Here is a 14,416-nt window from a genome sequence, read left to right as displayed (position 1 = left end):
GTTGCTGATGGATTGAGGAGCTTTGTAATACTACTTTACTCCTGCCGCAGAGGTTCATTGCACATTGCGTCACTCTTCTCATGCTTCGTACAGTTCAGGCCTTTCTCAATAGATAGAGGTTTTAGTTCCTTTGCAGAGCAAGGCGCAGGAATGAATAATATTGAGATACCGAAAAAAAAAAATAATTACCAGGCAGTAAAGAAATATGATCAGTAAAAAAGTACATCACTACTAATTCCTCTTGTTCTTCGACTTGATTGAAATACCAGTAATATATCAATTCTGTGAAATTCATTGATACATTTGTAACTTTTCACCAATGACGAAATGTAGCGAAACGGCACCCGATATTTGCTTCACATGGGACCAATTACCCTGTGACTCGGCGGGTTGATGGAAATAAAACGTTGACTCAGTAATTTCCCGTGACGCTGGTGGCCTCTGTTAGGGAACTTCCTGCCTTGGCGTTGCTTCACGTCTCATTAACACAGGAGCTTTTTTGTGCTCTTAAGACATAGTTGCTCCTCTTCAGGAAACTCTACACAAGCATTTCTCACACGCTCTCGCAAAGTTGATGGTAGGAACGACGCTGGCGATAAGGTAAAAATTACATGGCCTGCCGCTGCGTCTCACCTGCTGTGTACAGTACATAATATACCTATACGTAGTCTCGTGAAATGGGAAATCGTGTTTTCATCAGCAACTCGACATTAACCTTGAAATCTGTACAGTTCTCAATTAAAAAAAAAAAAAAAAAGTAAATTTGGCGTTAACTTTCCTTTCCTTTCCTTTTTATGGGACGCATTTCAGTGGGCTTTTTTTTTTATCGGATTTTTTTGTTGCCCTTGGTCAGTGTCCTCCTACATAAAAAAAAAAAAAAAGAGACAGAGACATAGGTTGAGAGAGAACCTGATAGAAGTCTTTAAATGGTATAGGAGATATTAACAAGTAAGCAAAATTCTCAGGATCAGTAATCATGATAAAACAAGAAAAAAATAAATAAATCAGTAACGGGTTCTTAAAGCATATCTCTCACCAAAACTATTAATATTTTTAGCATGCAATATTCTGATATCAATCACGACATCTTGCACATGGCGGCAGAACACACTCTTGCACGGACACGCTCTGGAAAGATATACTCGTAGATGCAGTGTGATGATTAGATGCAACGTGAGGTCGGTACAGAACGCAGCTACAGATATTCAGAGATGGCTTGGTTAGCAGCGAATATGGTATAGTGACGTTAGTTGCGATGATACTGGTGATGTGACTGATGACTTGGTGTAGTGACGCGTGGTACAGAGGAAGAAGATAAAGTTCAACGCTTCACGCAATCTGTCCCCACTTGTCTTGGGTGACTGCAGTATTCTTATCACCCTCATCATCAATCTCCCTCCGCCATTGTCAGGCGTGTTTTATCATCTTCTTCGCCACTGCATTCTGTCTTCGCTTCCTTTTGTCACGCGGCCTCCTCCTCCTCCTCCTCCTCCTCCTCCTCCTCCTCCTCCACTCTGATCCATTTTGCCTTCACATCATGTTCCATCTGTAAGAATAATGAAATGTCTGGCTGATACTGCAGATAAGGAAGGGATGTGTTACTCTCTCTCTCTCTCTCTCTCTCTCTCTCTCTCTCTCTCTCTCTCTCTCTCTCTCTCTCTCTCTCTCTCCTCTCTCTCTCTCTCTCTCTCTCTCTCTCTCTCTCTCTCTCTCTCTCTCTCACACACACACGCGCCATCATATTATTTTTGTCCAGTAATTTTTGGTTTGTTTCCCAGACTTCATCGTGATGTATGAGGAGGGAAAGAGAGTGAAAAACAAAAGTTATACACAGGGATATGGAAGAAGAGCAAGAAAGCAGTACACGGAGAAAATTATGAAGCGAGCGAGGGAAGGGAAGGGCGAGGAGAAGAAGGGGAGGGTTAACGAGAAGTGGCGCGCGCACACACACACACACACACACACACACACACACACACACACACACACACACACACACACACACACACACACACACACACACACACACACACACACACGAAGAAAAACCCTGCAGCATAGTTTTCCATGATGACAGAAAGAAACACGCGCAAGTGGAGGCAAACATAAAACTTTTGCTTTTCATCTGCAGCGTCGTGCGAAGTGTGACGGTGGCACTTCAAGTAGTGTCTTGTATTTACTTTGTTAATGAGTTATCGTCACTTTGAAACTTAATTATAACACAATTTTTTTTTATGTTTTCCTGTTTTATTAAGGTGATATAAAGCTCAAACACACCCACACACACACACACACACACACACACACACACACACACACACACACACACACATATGATGACAAAAATACGCTGTTATGGAAGTCATGGATGGGCACTGTGAAGAAAGAGGTAGAATGAAAGTGCAGTGGTGGTAATTCGAGGGGACAAGCGGAGGGAGGAGGCGTCATGTAGAAAAGGTGACAGGTACAACTTATTATTATTTTGTTATTTTTTGTTTCCCTCTTGGCACGTGTCAGTTATGGGTGTGGGGCTGAGAGAGAGAGAGAGAGAGAGAGAGAGAGAGAGAGAGAGAGAGAGAGAGAGAGAGAGAGAGAGAGAGAGAGAGAGAGAGAGAGAAAGCGGGGAAGTTGTGAAACTCCTTATCTTCTTTTTTGCATTCTTTTATTGCACGCTTCAGTTTTTGCTTCATTTTTTGTAGTGTTCTGACAATTTTTTTCTTTATCTTCACATGAGAGAGAGAGAGAGAGAGAGAGAGAGAGAGAGAGAGAGAGAGAGAGAGAGAGAGAGAGAGAGATAGCTGTGTTACCCATTATCTTCACTGTTCACGACGGAAAGTGTTATAGCGTTATAGCTGACGTAAAATATTCCCAGGAAAAACCTGTGAAGTGCTCAGGACGTGCAGCTTTGTCTATTCTGACTTGGAGGAGCTGAAGAGAATGTATAACCTGGAAAGAGACAGCTGCGCTAGGGACAAGCAGCTCCGGGGGTTCATCGTTAGAGGAGAAACGTTCAGGAAGGATGAGGGCAAGACAGAGACTTTCACCTTGCAATAACCCTGTGCTTCTTTATTAGTCTTCTCTTGTTAGCTATTATTCCTTACGTGGTGTCGTCGTAAAAGCGAGTTAAAGTGGCGAAAAAAAAATCGCATATGTAACTGGATAATTCACGACGTGTATTTTACTCTTGCTTATTGTCTATTAACTCACTAGTAATGATAAGCCGTAGAAGATCATCATATTAGTGGAGAAAGGGAACATAAAAGTAGGAGGTATAAATAAGCATTACTTTGAAGCTCTTGTTATTTGGAGTTTTGCGTTATAATTTTGAGGTTCATCCTGATAATCCAGAAATAGCGTGACACACAGCGCAGGTTTAGCACGCCAGGGTGTCCCCATGTACATGATGCCACCAGCCAGTGTCTCCAGAATTATGTATCCTTCCTTCAAACGAGGCCCTCAAATTTGCTTCCGTGATTTTGTACAGCAGTGGTGGAGCAGAGCACTGAGTGGAGAGCTTTGTGCATTGATCCTCCATCTCAGGAAGGACGTAAAGCATCAGGAAATATGAACTTTTTAATTAATGGAAACAGAACACAAGGGAGGTGAAACAGACGAGGCTCTTTTTCCCAGTACTTGCCTTTGAAATAAGTTAGTTTCTGTTTCTGTGGACGGGGACGTGGACGGCGGTGACGCTTTCGTGCTCACAAACCCGCCGTGAAAAGTATGTGCCCTGACCAGACCCTAAGCATCGAGGGAGTGGACACTTCACAGGAAAAAACGGCGCCGCACTTAACCAACTTCTGTGGCCGTGACCGTAAATTTGGTGTAAGGCGTGTGTGTGTGTGTGTGTGTGTGTGTGTGTGTGTGTGTGTGTGTGTGTGTGTGTGTGTGTGTGTGTGTGTGATTCATTCCCTCCTCTTCCACGTCATATTCACCTTACCTTATCACCATCAGCAGCATCATTATCATCATCATCCCCATCATCATTATCGTCAAGAGCCGTACATGATAAAATTGCGCCACAACTTGCATCGTATATTGCTGGAGTTTTTGGTACTTTGGCGTCTGCTTCCTTTTGTCTCCTCCAGGTAAGTGGCGCGGTGAGGAGGAGGAGGAGGAGGAGGAGGAGATGAAGGAGCAAGAAAAAAAGATGAGAGGAGAAGGGAACCGGAAGAGAGAGCGAGTGAGTGTCTGTTTCTCGTGTAATGGAGAAAAATTACTGTTTCACTTTGCGTTTCTCTTGTGTGTGTGTGTGTGTGTGTGTGCGTGTTGGTATATTTCCGTATATTTCTTTTTAACTTCTGATAAAACATTCATATGTGGTTTTTCATTCCATTGAGTCTAACACAATTACAAAAGCAACGTGTGTCTTGTGAATGAGAATGTTTAGTTATAATATATATATATATATATATATATATATATATATATATATATATATATATATATATATATATATATATATATATATATATATATATATATATATATATATATATATATATATATACACAACATTATCATAATATAACCATTCTCTCTCTCTCTCTCTCTCTCTCTCTCTCTCTCTCTCTCTCTCTCTCTCTCTCTCTCTCTCTCTCTCTCTCTCTCTCTCTCTCTCTCTCTCTCTCTCTCTCTCAGACCTGCAGGCGCCACTCTATTAGCCCTAAGGTGATAAAGATGCCCAGTCTTAATTACAGACTAATTAACTTTGCCTCTGTATTCTCTAAAATTCGCAAGACCAAAATGAACTTAGGACTCGTAACCTCCAAGATGATATGGCTATTTTTGTAACTATTTATTCCTATTGAGATGGATTCAGCCTCTTGAGGTAACTGTTACGGAGATCTTTTCCTTGCTCGTAGTAATGTTTTAGTTCTTTTGAGTAGGTCCGTCTTATTTACCGTGCATTTCTCACCTTGACGTTGGTTGCTCTACGTGAGGTAAGAAAGAGAAAATGGATCTTACGCTACAGTCTTTTGTTTTTTCTTTTCTCTTTTACGTTACAGTTGCGAGTGGTGCTTCGTGAGCCAAGGAGAAGACAGTGGTTATAGCACTGGAGCAATATTCTGATGTGCTTTTGGCTTTTTTAGTGCATAAGAGGAAACAGTTATCTTTATTACGGGTTACTCGGTAGTTTGTTTCTTGTGTAAAAAAAAAATGTATATGTACGTGTATAAATATAATAAAAGAAATATTGAGGGTAATAGTAATATACTTTATTTGATGTTCTCTTACTTCTGCTTCTCTTCCTTCTTTTCTTCTTCTCCTCCTCCTCCTCCTCCTCCTCCTCCTCCTCCTCCTCCTCCTCCTCCTCCTCCTCCTCCTTTTCCGGCTTTTCCGCACAGTTTCCTCTTTATCTTATATGCGCTTCCTTGCTCCTCCCCCGGCGCAGAGCAGGATGGTATAGCCTTTCCTGTCTAATTCTCCGCCGTAGCGAGGTTATTATACACTCATGATCGCATTTCTCATTTCCCATCCCACTTTCTTCTTGAGCTTTTCTCTTTCATCATTCATCTTTATTATTATTTACCTAGTCGATTATTTGAGCTATTAAAATATCTACTGAGTGTTTAGTTATGGTCTTTTATGTCAGTAGAATAACAAGAGTGCAGCGCAGGTGTGTTATTTCCTTCTGTCCTTGGAAGTGTTTGTATTTATTCCTCTCTATACCTAGTGGGTTGTCGATTACTCCTGTTTGTCGGGTGCTTCGCGAGTGGTGGTGGGAAACGAGAAGGTACCTCGTTATGTACCTATTATGTAATGCCTTGCTTCTCCCCCTTTTCAACCTCCTCGTCTGCCTTTACTTGTATTCTCAACATTGCGTCACCGAACTCCCCTCGTGTCTAGGGATGCCCTCTATGCACTAAGGTTGGCCCAGTAAGTTAACCTGTGTAACTGTGGCTATCTGCCGTGCTATTTGCCGTGCTTATCCGCTGAAGGACATTGGGCGTTCCTTGTCTCAAAGGTGCTGACGGAATTAACCGAGCATGTACCAATGTGCAGGGATTACTGTTGCCTTATCGGGTTTAGTTCACTTTGAATGCTATCGGTGTTGCTTTGCGATTTTGGGGCGGACGGTCAAGGCTCCAGCAATGCTGGGGAATGCTTTGCGATTAATTATCTGAGTCTGCTGCCGCCACTCCTTAGAACTGACTGTTGTGTTCTTGAAAGTAAAAATGTGCAAAAATATGTTACGAGTGTTTGCATTCTAATTTGAAGCTGATGGCAGATGTATCACAGAACTTATTTTTTAGGAAAAGTGGCGGAGCTGTTCTCATATGAATTTAAATCGCTTCTGATTCACATAGTAAATGTACTCCGGCAAGACGCTTGTTTTGTTCAATTCCCGGCCAGTCTAACAGTGTTTCCCTTATCCCTGAAGGTTTGGAACTCCAGCATCTCCACGTGCGCGGTCAGGTCTCCACAATTTTAATATTACACGTCATTTAAGGAAACCATTACTGTAGTAACCATCATTATGATAATGAACTACACACGTGCCGAGTGGCGACACTCTTTATATGAGTTCATTAGTATATTATTTGCCAGTGACAAATAATATACTAATGGCATAAGCACGAGTGTTGTGCAATGCATTACTCGATTAGAAACACCAATTGCATGAAAAAGTAAAAATGACCTTAACATAATTTTAGGGAGTGAAGACATACGCTTTTTGTAAATGTGTGTGTGTGTGTGTGTGTGTGTGTGTGTGTGTGTGTGTGTGTATATATATATATATATATATATATATATATATATATATATATATATATATATATATATATATATATATATATATATATATACGAGTATATATATATTTATTTATTTATAATTGCGGACCGGCATCTCAATGTTTTTTTGTTTTCTTTTTTTTGGGGGGGGGCTTTTGTTGCCCTTGTCCGGTGTCTCTCACATATATATATATATATATATATATATATATATATATATATATATATATATATATATATATATATATATATATATATATATCAGAGAGAGAGAGAGAGAGAGAGAGAGAGAGAGAGAGAGAGAGAGAGAGAGAGAGAGAGAGAGAGAGAGAGAGAGAGAATATTCAGTGCCACAAATCTACACATAGTAATATTCCTCATCTTTAAGGTATAATAATATACAGAAAACAAAAACAAAGCTCATCGTTGATGCCTCTTCGTTTAAAGTGCAGGTCGCAAAGTTTTTCCATGTAAAAAATAATAATAAAAACAGATAAATAAATAGATAAAATCACAAAATAAAGTAATGATACAAAAGTTCAGCCAGATTGCCTCGTATTCACATTTTTCAAAACCTGAAAAGTGTGTGTATTTGCAAGGCCAACTTTAGACTCACTCTAGTCATGATGTGTCATTAATGAAATTAGATTGCTTCAAACGCCGAGTTTTATGTGTAAAGCACTTTGCACGTCATTTTATTTTCTACCTATTGCCGGAGTTGGTGCGCCCGGCAGGCTTATCAGCTCCACTCTCGCTTGGTGTTCTGATTCGGCAACCGTCTTTCAGAACTGAGTAATCTTGCAAAAAAGAAAAAAAAAACTGAGTTTTGCAAGGAAGTGAGGTTAACGATATGCCCGCCATCCATCCCGTGGAAGGAGTCATAAAGGAGAGACACTACTCGAGCTGGCACTTTGATGGAATGGCGACATAAAGATGGACAGGGGAGCCACAAATAAAATTTCACTTTTTGCAAGCCGAAGTAGTTGAACGTCAGAGAAAAGTGTCGAAAACTAAGAAAAAATATTTTCTCACTTGACAAACTTCTCCCCTGGTACAACACTCACGCTGGGATGACTTTCAGATAAAAAAAAATAAAAAGAAATGGATAAAAGAATGAAAATAACTGATAGGGTCTACATATGATATAATTAATAGTAATCCTTAAGGAGATTTGTTGAAAAAAATGCTACCTCATTCAAACTTTCTTCGTACCATCGCTTGCGTCCCTTCAGCGTTTATCTTCTGTCACTCTTCCTTTCCCTTCCCTTCCCTTCCTCCTGCTCCCTGCCTCGGTCCACTTTAGCGGTGATTCTTCACTTATCAACCTGCCACCGTGTCGACATAACGGACATGTGGTTGATTTACATAAATTTACATAAAAAAAAAAAATAAATAAATAAAGCTGGACCATACAGCCTTGTCGGTCAGAAGCAGTGAGGTGATGACTGTTAAAGCGGAAGTTCATTCTTTAACGTATAAAAAGATTAGCCGAGAATACACACACACACACACACACACACACACACACACACACACACACACACACACACACACACACACACACACACACACACACACACACACTGCTATTTACCTTATATGCTTAATTGCTGCTGCCAAGAACGTCTAGTAGAAAAAGAAAGTGGCTCTAATATAATTGTTTTGGTGTTTAGAGTGTGTGTATTGATAATAGTAAACCTCCTTTGGTGTGGAAGGCGAGGAGTTACGAGGCTTTGAAATAAGAACATTAACATAATCGTACGTTTTGAAATAGTATACACACACACACACACACACACACACACACACACACACACACACACACACACACACACACACACACACACACACACACACACACGCACACACACACACACACACACACACACACACACACTTATCTTACGTTTTTTTGCCTCCAGCGCGTTTCACAAAATCTCATAATATATTCGCTTTTTCCTCCGTTGGGTTTCGCTGCCGCGTCATCGAAGTGGTAATCTCCGGCAACCCATTCCTCCCTCCCTCCTTATCCGCTCACCCTCCCACCTCTTCTCACTCCCGCGTCCCATTTTTCCCTCAGGCACTTAATAAACATCTTCCTTCATCCTTTAACACACACACACACACACACACACACACACACACACACACACACACACACACACACACACACACACACACACACACACACACACAGCTATTTACCTTATATTTCCCTCGTAAACAATTTTTATTATGCTCATTTATCTGTTTAACCTTCAGTTTATGTCGACAAGTATATCGCTTAGCAGTGTGTGTGTGTGTGTGTGTGTGTGTGTGTGTGTGTGTGTGTGTGTGTGTGTGTGACGATAGCTACTTGGGTTAACATTGAAGCGACTGTTTTGGGGAAGTCACGAGCAGCAACGAGTTTTCTCAAGTGGCCGAGTGTTTGGTGTCCACGTTGGGCGGGCCCTGTGGATCGTGTTGGCTCGCACCTTCCGGATGCAGCGATGCTCAGGTTGAATCCGGCACGCAGATCCTGGTGCCCTTTCCATTATTGATGGATTGGAAGGCTGTCCTTGTTTCTTTTTACCTGACTGTCTCTCCCTCTCTCTTTTCGTTGCTACATATTTTGATCGTATTTTTATTTATGTATTTACGGTTTAGATAAAAATCATATTTAACTTTTTATACAAAATGAAGACACTTGGAAAACACACTTTTTAGATTGATACATACATTTTAAATCAATATTCTTCTTCTGCATTTCATAATTTAATCATCTCAAACGTTAGACAAAAAATCTTTATCAGAAAATTTTTTTCCAATTTTTCGTGTAGGTCCAGACCTGCGTTAAAATTTTTGAAAAAATTTGAATTTCAAGAATTCTTCTCTAACAAATGTGATATGTTATTTACTTATAAAACAACCTTTATATATATGTAAAATAGTATTTTGAGCTTTACAGAGACCGGTTTAGATTAAAAACATATTTGACTTTTCATTCAAAATAACAACACTTGGAAAACACACTTTTTTCAATTGATATGTACCTTTTATATAAATATTCTTCCTCTGCATTTCATAATTTAATCATCTGTAACCTTAGATGAAAATTTTTTATCATAAAATATTTTTCAATTTTTCGTACAGGTTTGTACAGGTTCGTACCTGTGTTAAAATTTTTGAAAAAAATTGAATTACAAAAATTTTTCTGTGATATGTTCTTTAGCTACAAAAGAACCTTTATACATCAGTAAAATAGTGTTACGAGTTTTTCGGGGATCTGTTTAGATTAAAAACGTATTTAACATAGTTTTTAACAATAGTTTTTGTTCTTACTATTATATCGCACCATCTGATCTCTAGCTCGGTGGATTATGAAGTTAAAGTGCATGTCACCATTTTGCTCAATCACGCCCACTGCTCTTCCGGGCGTGAGAGCTCAGGCTGTTTATGTTTGTAGATTGTAAACTAAACATTTCCGTAGCTCGCTTTTAGTCTGCGTCAATTTTTTTTTTTTTTTCTAGTAACAAAACATGAATAATAATTTTTTTTATTACAATGTCATTCAAATCCTCGCCGACCATGACTCTCTGATATGTAAGCGAGATCAAGTGGGCGATTTGAATTTTAGTAATGCAGCTTCGGGTGTCATCTAATTATAAAGTGTGTGTCAGGAAAAAAAAGAATTGTATATACATTTACAGCAACTTTTATGTGATTTTTGAGGTAATACTTTGCTCTCTGCTGCAGTAACTGTAAACATAATAAATCAGTATCAAGGTAAAAGAAGTTATGGGCGAATAAAGATGCTTGTGTTGATACGAGGTGAGTGGAACTTGGTGGGGAGAGGAAACACAGGATGAAACAGATGTACTTTATTCTCTTACATTACGGTTGTTCAGTCTTAAAAGAGTATGAAGAAAGCAAGAACTGAAATTTTCAAGAAAACATCAAGTATTTTGTATCATCCTGTGTTTTCTCCCATCACAGCATTCCATATATGTAGTAAACAAATAATTGACAAATAATACATTGACGACTTTGCGCTAGATCATACATTTATGCATTCGGAAAGTTAAATTGCTAAAGACAAGAGAATGAAAAGGTTGCTTTGTGGCTCAGTAACAGGATAATACATTCACTTTAAGGCAACAAAGAGCAGCACAAACTTAACCAAGCCACAGCTCATCATCCTCAAGAAACCAGACGCTGAACTTTACTCCAGCTTGAGCTGCTCATTGTGCATTCAAAGCAATTAGCGATTCTTGCTCTGCTTCAGGAACATATCCAGCCACTGAGGAGAAACTAATCAGTCCACAACGATCAAGTATTTTCTGCCGTCGATTTTAAATGTTTTGGTTCAGAGGTTTACAATTATCAGGGTTTCTCAAGGGGCGCATGTTGAAAGGAAACCATAAGTAAGTTTTTCCCTTACGAATACTCCATTCTTTACAATATTCCATGTGTTGTTATGTTTTGAGGTTTTGGTTCAGAAGTTTACAATCATCACGGTTTTCTCAAAGGGCGCATGTTGAAAGGAAGCCACAAGTAAATTTTCTCCCCTACGAATATTTCATTCTTTATATCATCAACATTATTTCCCCACGATACACTACATCACTCTATGGTAATTATTCTATGGAAACTTTTAGATACATTCTTTTATCACGATTATTATTATTATTATTATTATTATTATTATTATTATTATTTTATTTATTTATTTATTTATTTATTTATTTATTATGGAAGGCTCTCTGAAGGTGGAATCTGCATACTTCATTTTACTAAAGATTTCTTGGTTAGATCAGAGTTTTTATTAGTTTTTTTATTCTATTTTTTTTTTTTTTTTCCACGCGTTACTTCCCTCCTTTTAGAAATTCATGGTTTGGCTGTGAAGAAATAGTAAAATATCTATTACTCAAGAGTGTCACTGAATATATTTGTAATTTGGGTGATGTCTTCAGTCCTACATACATACATAAAATCTTTTCGCTCTCTGATCTCAATTCAACTCCAATTTCTTCCTCGCTTTTTTGCTGCTTTCATATTCCGTTTCTTTCTCCTCCATCTTTCAGTGCGGTAATCACACTCCCATCACACCTTTGATCCATCACGAGTTCTTATTTTTTTATTTTTCATTTCGGTTCTGATCCCTTTCTGTTTATAATTTTTACCCCACTCATCCTTTTTTTTTTTTATGTATCTTTTTATTATATAGATTCAGTTGGTTTCCTGTTATTGGTACTTAGGGAGATCGACCACTGGCAAAGAAAAGAAAACGAAGTTTAAGGAAGTCCGCTCACATCCATTAAAAGAAAAATAATAAATAAATAAAATAAATAGTAGAAGCGGAAGCGATAGAGAAGCCAATTTCTTTATTATCATGAGGTTATTCATTAAAAGAGCACCGCTGCCGCCGTCAGATTAATTGCAGCCACCAATGGGGATTATTAATTTCGTTGCATTCATTGTTCACCATTAGTACATCTCCTCCCTCCCACCCTCCCAAATCATCATTAAGGTAACAGTCAGTAACATCCTTCATTGGTGAAATAGAAATCGAAGAGACGAGCTTGGTGGTAGTTGTATTTTTAGCCGCGTCCATTTGCCCCTTTCATAATCCGTCACTAATCCGACCTCGCCACGCTCCGGCTATTTTCAGTAAGTACACTAAACGGTTTGCTACCTTTGTTGTATCGTCGATGGTAAGCTTAACCCACTGTAGTTTTTTTTTTTTTTTTTTTTTATGTCTGCACTATGTATTTTCGTTTAATGTGTCAGTTTTGTCTAATAATCGCGTCAAATTTGTGTTTTCATAATGTCTTGTGTTGGCGCTTTGTTATTCTAGATTCGATATCACCTTGACACGTGAATTGCAGTTGATTCTTTCTTTACTTTTTTTTTTTATTGTTTGATGTATCGGTTTGTCAAATTGCAATATTTCGTGTTTTCCTTAGCGTCTTGTAGAAAATTTACTTTGTTATCCAGTTAATTGAACTAGTAATTGCATCAGGAAATTGAACCTCAAATATTCAGTGTAGGAAAGGTGGTCAGCTGTGGTGGCGTGTGTGAATATTCCAGATTGGGCTCCCTTGGAATTTGGGAGCTTAACTTTATTTTCATTCTGTCCTCTGCGTCGATATCCTTAAGTAAAAAAGCAAGAACAAGCTGATGGTGCACAATTCCATCACTGACGAGACTTTTATTCTGATGCCATTTCGAAACCTGGATTGTTGCTTGTGATCAGTAGGTCAGTTATGTGAGGCAGAATGTGTTTCCTGATAGTGTCTTCTTAATTCTATCCTCTCCCTGCACCTACAGGTTCCGACACCACCCCAGGCAGTTAGTTTTAAGAAGATTATTATCTATCACTCATGTACTTAACTCTTTCATTATTATTTGATTCATAGTTTCTTAATGCCAAACTACACTGGGACATTTAATTTCTTCTACATCTGCCAGTAAAGATTTTACGGTCAAAAATTGAAAAATCTAATCTTTAATGAATTTCCCTTTCTTGTAGTAGAAAAGAGTTTATGCTTTATTTTTAATGGTGTTAATTGTTGCTTATCGTTGTGAAAGGGTTAATGAAACATGGCATATGATAGGGTGAAATGTTTTGTTGAGAGGAAACATGGGATGAAACAGAAGGACTCTATTCTCTAACAATATAAATGCTGCTTTCTTCAGAGGATAAGCAGTATGGGTGGTGTAGCTGTTTTCATACTCTCTGAGCGAGACTCCTAATGAAATGCTGGTGAATAAAATAGTTTTGCTTCGCTGTTTCACTCCACTCCACTCACTTGTCTTACCTACACTCATATTACGGTGTCTGGTCGGCTCGTTTAACTTCGGGACTTTGAAAAACTGGAACAATTACTGTTTTAAAGCGTTGAACATTAACAGGCATTCTCGGTTATTGTCAAGGATTAATACTTGTTGGAAAGTTTTCGCAAAGAGTGCAACTTCTTCACTTAGGGTGTGTAATTGTTTTCAAAGTTTATAACATGCATTATTTTCGGCAGTTACCTTAATGTGATAAGTATATGCACAGGCTTTTATTTTTCCTCTTATAAAGATAGAAAGTTAGTGTGACTTTACTGTATGAGTATATCTAATTGATTTCCATCCCCCGAGGTAATATCTCATCACTAGCTTTGATTTATTCACTTACTCACCTGAACGAATTCCGGTAAAGTTTACTGTTTTTCTATTTCGGAACTCTGCTGATTTCTGCTCTAAATATTACTGGCAATATCCTCCTAGCCTGCTTTCTTCCGTGTTTGTCTATATGCTAGCTGACCTTCCTGCCTGCTTACCTTCTCCCTCAATCGCCCCCCCCTTCTCTCTCTCTCTCTCTCTCTCTCTCTCTCTCTCTCTCTCTCTCTCTCTCTCTCTCTCTCTCTCTCTCTCTCTCTCTCTGGTTTTTCATTCCCGGTGGCAATTAATTTGGTTGCGATTGACTCCGGAATTTCTTTGTGCAGAAACTTGTATCCAGATCCTGCATTACAAATAGCCAGTTTCTGCCTCGCTGCCTGAACAGCGCGCTCGTGCCGGGGTCTGTAGCTTGTCGCGGCAGGGTAAGCTCATACCTTTTGCCGGCTTAACTAAGTGACTATGTATATTGCTCTTCATTTCCATCCGTATTTGTGAGAACACGAAGTGGGGCAGTGAAGGCATGGAACACT

The sequence above is a fragment of the Scylla paramamosain genome, chromosome 21, assembly GCF_035594125.1.
Source record: "Scylla paramamosain isolate STU-SP2022 chromosome 21, ASM3559412v1, whole genome shotgun sequence".
NCBI classification, from domain to species: domain Eukaryota; kingdom Metazoa; phylum Arthropoda; class Malacostraca; order Decapoda; family Portunidae; genus Scylla; species Scylla paramamosain.
Note: the sequence above shows the minus strand (reverse complement) of the source record.